Genomic DNA, 6,429 nt, shown 5'->3' on the forward strand with positions numbered 1-6,429 from the left:
CTATTTTCAGGCTCTGCGTAATATCATTGCGCCTGCTGCACACATGTTACGGCAGCAAAGTTCCTTGATTATTACGCCGGAATGAGATGCTACTTTGGCTATCTAATAATACATTATGAGAGAGATGCTAACGGTCTAATCAGATTCAATGATCTATGCTAAGCTACAGCTAAAGTGCTACCGCCAGACCCAGAGATCGGCTAAATGGATTCGAAAACGGTAAAACTCAACTGTTTAACTCTAGGGGATTTTTATTTTTCAAAAATAGTGGCGTGTTCCTTGAAGGGGCATTGTAACTATATTCTAATAGGCACCGTGAATGCTTTTTTCCCCCCCTCCCATACATACTGGATGATAATGTCAGGTCGCACATAGTTAAAACAACAATCAGATGATAAATATCACACAACCCTACTTTGGCTATCTAATAATAATACATTATGAGTTTTTTATTAAATGTCAAACAGAGAGTCTGGCGTTCTAACTGCACAACTCCTGCTGGTTTATTCTTACACTGAAATGGGTTTGATCTCTCTGACCAGACCAGAGCATTTGACAGATCACGGAGTATTTCAACCAGGATTGTTGAATTCAGGCCTGTGGTCGGCGCGGGTCAAACCGACCCCACTTAAGGCTTCGACTGGGGACTCAACAGTGACTTATTGATCTCCTTCCTGGAGAAAACCAATTCATGGGGCAACTGGAGGCCGTGGCTCTGAGGAACAAACTAAACCAACTGAATGTCGAGCGTTTCACAAGAACACTCAGAAGTTGGCTGCTGGATGTAGGTCAGGAAACACGCTCTCATGTGGAAACGTTTTTATGTCATTTTGGTTCAGATCTTCTCTCCAGATTGCTTTTACGACTGTGGCTTTCCAACATTTGGTTTTATTGTTCATTAGAAATTCATGGTAATAAATTACAATGTGTTTTTATATCACTCTTGTGGACTGATGCAACCATGCTTTCTTTTCATACTGTGCGTATTGCTTTATGCATGTTGTTGTTCTATTCTGTATGTGCAGCATATCAATACGCAAACCATAATGCACAGATAAATATTTCTGCGTCATGATTTCTTTATGAGGCTCCTCGGGTCCGGATGAGAACCTGAGGGGAAGAAGTTTCAGCGTTAATGTCAAGCCAAATCACCTTTATTTATATAGAGCTTTATAAAATACAGATTGTTCCAAAGCAGCTTCACATAAGCTAAAATAACAATGTTAATGTTGTAAAATTCATCAGTTACGAAATGTTCAATTTAAGTCGTACAAAAGATAATAGTGTCATTATTCAGCTCAGTTTAGTTCAATAATAGCCGACTTTCACACAGATAGACTAATGTGCGTAATCTTGCGAAACACATTATTGCAAACCATTTTGAAATTCTCTTAAATATTACTGTTAATAATTAAAGGAAAGTAGATGGTGATGCCATTGCTATGGCACAGGGGAAGATTATACACATATATATATATAAGTAATTTATTTTAGAATTTTATAGATGTAGTTTAAGAGTGCACAGGACAAATGGACAACGGTTATTATACTTTTATAGTGTTTTTTATTGAGCTTGAAGCAGTAGGTAAATCACTAGCTACTTTCCAGTTCAAAAACAGCATTTTTATGTTGACATTCATGGAAGAAAGAAAGCAACGAGGGTGAGTAAACGAAGACAGAATTCTTATTTTCCGGTAAATTGGAATTCCTTGCAGTTGAGCGTTTGATTTCTCTCATTATTTTGTCTGTGAGTGCACAGCAGGCACACAACATCATAAGACGTTGATAGTTGGTTAAATTTCGGTTTGCGACGTCGGGTGACCAAAATTCAATGTAAATTCAATGTCTAATGTCAATTGATGTCCAATACCGACATCAGCTGACGTTGATATTTTGTTGTTTTTAGGTTGTGTAACCAAAATCCAATGTTAAGTCAACGTCAATTAGACGTCAAATATTGACGTCAATCTGATTTTCAATTTCAACCAAAATGCAACGTCTGTCTGACGTCATGTCCAACGTCAACCTGATGTTACATAGACATCCGGTGCCTGCTGGGTGGCCAGTGTCCTCCTTTTACACTCCGGTTGTGTTCACTCCTCGTGCCCTGTGGCCCATTTCTTGCAGTTAGTTCAGTCAACACATGGAAAGTCTCTGGGTGTCAGGATGTGTGTAAATGCACATTAAGCTCTCTTGGATTCTCTCCCGAGTTTTCCTTCTGTGTGGATTCCTGGACTGTTAATCTTACTCGACTTGCCGGTTTCGCCAAAGCAGTGTCCTTTTCACCTTTAACACGTGTGCAGCCGCTGCAGGCCGGATTCACACTGATTTATTGATGTTCCTTGTGCTTCTCATCTGTTCTGTGTCTATGCTGACAAACCTTCTAGAGGCGTAATCCTTTCACAGAATAATACAAAGAAAAAAGTTGAATGTTTCTGAAACAGATGTTGATATATAATGGATTGAACGTACCGCTGTCCACATGTCTCCGCTTTGATTGGGTGCAGGAGGCAGAAAAAGGTCAGGATTGGTTGACTCTTGAAAGGTATGTGGATTTATTTTAGCAAAAGGTTAGTACCGTGCAATAAAACTAAATCTATGAAAAAAAAATTTAAGTATAAACTGGAAAATAATACAAAATTAAACTAAAATGAATGCTTGGAAAAACTAGCCAAAATGTAAGGTACCCTTTGGAAGCCCATTTCCGCCACTGAATATACATTTTAAAAAGGCAATTGCAACTTTTTTATCTCACAATTCAGATCTTGAAAAAATTAAAGAAAAAAATGGTGTAATTATGGCTTTTACCATCAGGGCCTGAATACCTAATCTAACTACTCAGCTAACAAGCAACTTAGGAACTTAAAGGTTCTCTTAAAGTTATGAACAAATGTTCTTCCAATAATGTTAATAGAACGTTCGTTCAAAGTTATCTTTCAAAGTTACATTTTAATTGGAATGTTCATCTATTGTTTTTATTAAATGTTACTACAGAATGTTCAGAGGACATTCAAAAGTAACATTCCCGTAATGCTTGCAAAACTATCAAATTGAATGTTCCCTTAACATTCGCATACCAAAAAAAGAAGTCTCAAAAACATTTAAAAACTGGACGAAGTAGTGCTTATATAACTTAATGAGAATGTTAGCAAAATGTTTTTAGTTAGCTGGGTATCTAACCAGCCATATTTTAAACACACAGCAGCTACTGTGCAATGATTTGGTCTACGGCAGGATTCACATCTCAGTGAAATTCAATCTATTTAATAAGCAAATCTTTCTTTCTTCTTTCTTATGAGCATTTAAAATATTTTGTTCTGCCGTTTTCATTCTGCATAAATAAAATGTCACATTAAAGCCACCTAAACGTTGTTATGATAATCACTGAATCAGATCTGAAAAAATCTGCAATCTATAAATACTAAGAATCTATGCAATGCAAAACTATTTAAAACAATGCTGGATTATGGCCATAAAATAAAAACTAAGCTGCAACGATCAAAATCATTGTTGAAACATAACAATATATATATATATATATAATGGGTTAATGCATATGATGTCATGTTCCTTTTATTTTTATTTATTTATTTATTTTGGTGTGGTATTTTGTGTCCAAGTCAAGCCACATGAAAATGAGAGGTTCTTCCATGAAACAATATTATTTCAGACAAACATATGCACCCCAATTGAAATAAAGTTCACAAAAATCCCTTGAGTGGTACGTTATAGACTGCTTCCAGGAAAGTTATCATCATATTTTGTGTTTAATGTTGACCACTATAGCATGGTTTTGCACTTGCCTTGTTTTTCTGAAACAGCACCAGACCAGATTCATTTAGCATTCCTGAATGCACGCAGAATTTTAATCACGACTATTCAAAGCGTTGCAGCAACGACACTAACTCAAAACTGAAAGGCAGGGGAGTGATTGTTGCCTTCTGGAAAACCAGACACATCTTTGGACTGATTCTGATGCACGTCGAATATACATTACATAAACAAATGCCTGGTCAAAAGGTGATAAGAGAGTTTGTGGGTTACTTCAGATATTCAGTTTGGTGCACGGCGCATCTTCCAGTGAAATGCACCGACATTCTGCGCTTGGATCGGACAAATAAACAGTGAAATGTTGCACAATCCTAATCCAGAAGTGGTGGAGGTATGTGGCTGTTGGGAAAGAAAATTCAATGAAAAATTTCCCACATTCCCCTGAGATTATCAACCACATTTATGAGCTGCTGTGATGAACAATATGGCTCATTAACGCAGGTCAACATGCCAGAATGCTTAGGGAGTCCTCTTGTTAGGGTGCCGCGTTACGTCATCTTGAAATGTCACCCAATCAGCATTGTCATAGTCACAGCCTCTTTACATTCAACCCTTAATAACACTTCTGACGCACACAATATGATATTTGCATGCTGTATGTGAGGTATGAATGTAAATATAAACCTCTGTTTAGATCATCCAAAAGTTTTTATTGCATTACACCCTTAAAGTGTGACAGTCTTTAAAATAAGCAGTTTTCCCTGAAGAACGTTTTTCCACCTTTAAATGAATAGTTCACCCAAAAATGAAAATTTGCTGAAATGTGCTCACCCTCAGATCATCCGAGATGTAGATGAGTTTGTTTCTTCATCAGATTTGGAGAAATGCAGCATTGCATCACTTGCTCACCAATGGATGTGAATGGGTGCCGTCAGAATGAGAGTACAAAAGAGCTGATAAAAACATCACAATAATCCACAGCACTGCAGTCCATCAGTTAACATCTGGAGAAGACAAAAGCTGAAACTAATCCAGCATTAAGACGTTTTAAAAACCGTTGCTTCTGGCCAAAATACCAGTCCATAATCCAAAATATTGCTTCCTCCAGTGAAAAAGTGGTCTGGTCTGAATCAGGAGAGAAATCTGCACAGATCAAGCAGTGTTTACAAGCCAGAACAGCTCTAAACAAATCTGTGGATGGATTTTGATGTGAGAGACAACAGGAGATGGACTTTTTTTTACTGGAGGAAGCGTAATTATGAATCATTGACTTGTATTTTGGCTAAAAACAATTAATTTTAATTTACTTAATGATGGATTTGTTTCTTACAAACACGCAACTTTTGTCTTCTCCAGATGTTAACTGCTGGACTGGAGTGCTGTGGATTACTTGTGGACTCTAATTCTGACGGTACCCATTCACATCCACTGGTGAGCAAGTGATGCAATACTACATTTCTCCAAATCCGACGAAGAAACAAACTCATCTACATCTTGGATCTTCGATGGCCTGAGGTTGAGTAAAATGTCACATTTGAATGAACTATTCCTTTAAAGAACCTTTGAACTAAAAAAAAAGCATGCTAAAGCAGCGTAACTGTTCAGTGAACTCACTCATTGATGTTTAAAAAAAAAGTCAGTACCTCAGCAATAAATGTGAGGAATGTAATTCACTAAACCCTCACCCCAGTGATACTTGAATTATGCAAAATCAATGATCTAACTCATAATGGCAAAGGTTAATTGAGGTGATTTTATATTGTCGCTGGTGTCACTGAGATATTAAAGCATGATTCACTGTTTTATTAAAGGGGATTTTCATCATAAAGAACCATTGGCCTCTCATATTTAAACAGAGTTTCAGGGGTGTGATATTTTAATTAAATAGAGCAAGATAAAATGACCTTCTGATGGCAATTCTCCTCTGTTAGTCACCAGATGTGCACTGAACTAATTTGATTATCAATGGGTCAAAAATGAAAGGTCTCTGTCCTCTATCTGCTTTGAGGCTCTATAATTAGATCACAAGAATCAAAAAGGCTACAGTAGCCGAATCAGAGTCAGTCCTGTTTTATAATTGCATTTTACAACCCAGTTAAGCCCTGAGAAATGTAGCTAGTGACAAACAAATTCACATTAAATCAGTGTAGTGTGAACAGAACCAACCTGAATCAGGTGTAAAAGCAGGGACGCCACACTCTTTTGGACACCGATAGCTGATCAGAGGTGGAAAGACAATATAATCACTGAAACAAATACTAACAAATACTAAATACTGTTTGCATTAAAGTAATAAACATGATAATTTCCCCCATATGTTTAACTCATTATATTATAGTACAGCTCCTGAGCATTTTTAGGGTTATCTGAGGGTTTAAATGGAAAATGTAGAATTTTTTATAAATTTTCAAAAAAGTAATGTCATAATGACGGACGGACGGACAGACAGATGGCTAGACAGACAGACAGACGGATAGATAGATAGACAGACAGACAGATAGATAGATAGATAGATAGATAGATAGATAGATAGATAGATAGATAGATAGATAGATAGATAGATAGATAGATAGATAGATAGACAGACAGATAGACAGACAGACAGACAGATAGATAGACAGACAGACAGACAGACAGACAGATAGACAGACAGACAGA

Source organism: Sinocyclocheilus grahami, unplaced genomic scaffold (assembly GCF_001515645.1).
Source record: "Sinocyclocheilus grahami isolate Dianchi unplaced genomic scaffold, SAMN03320097.WGS_v1.1 scaffold2155.1, whole genome shotgun sequence".
Classification (NCBI taxonomy): Eukaryota; Metazoa; Chordata; class Actinopteri; order Cypriniformes; family Cyprinidae; genus Sinocyclocheilus; species Sinocyclocheilus grahami.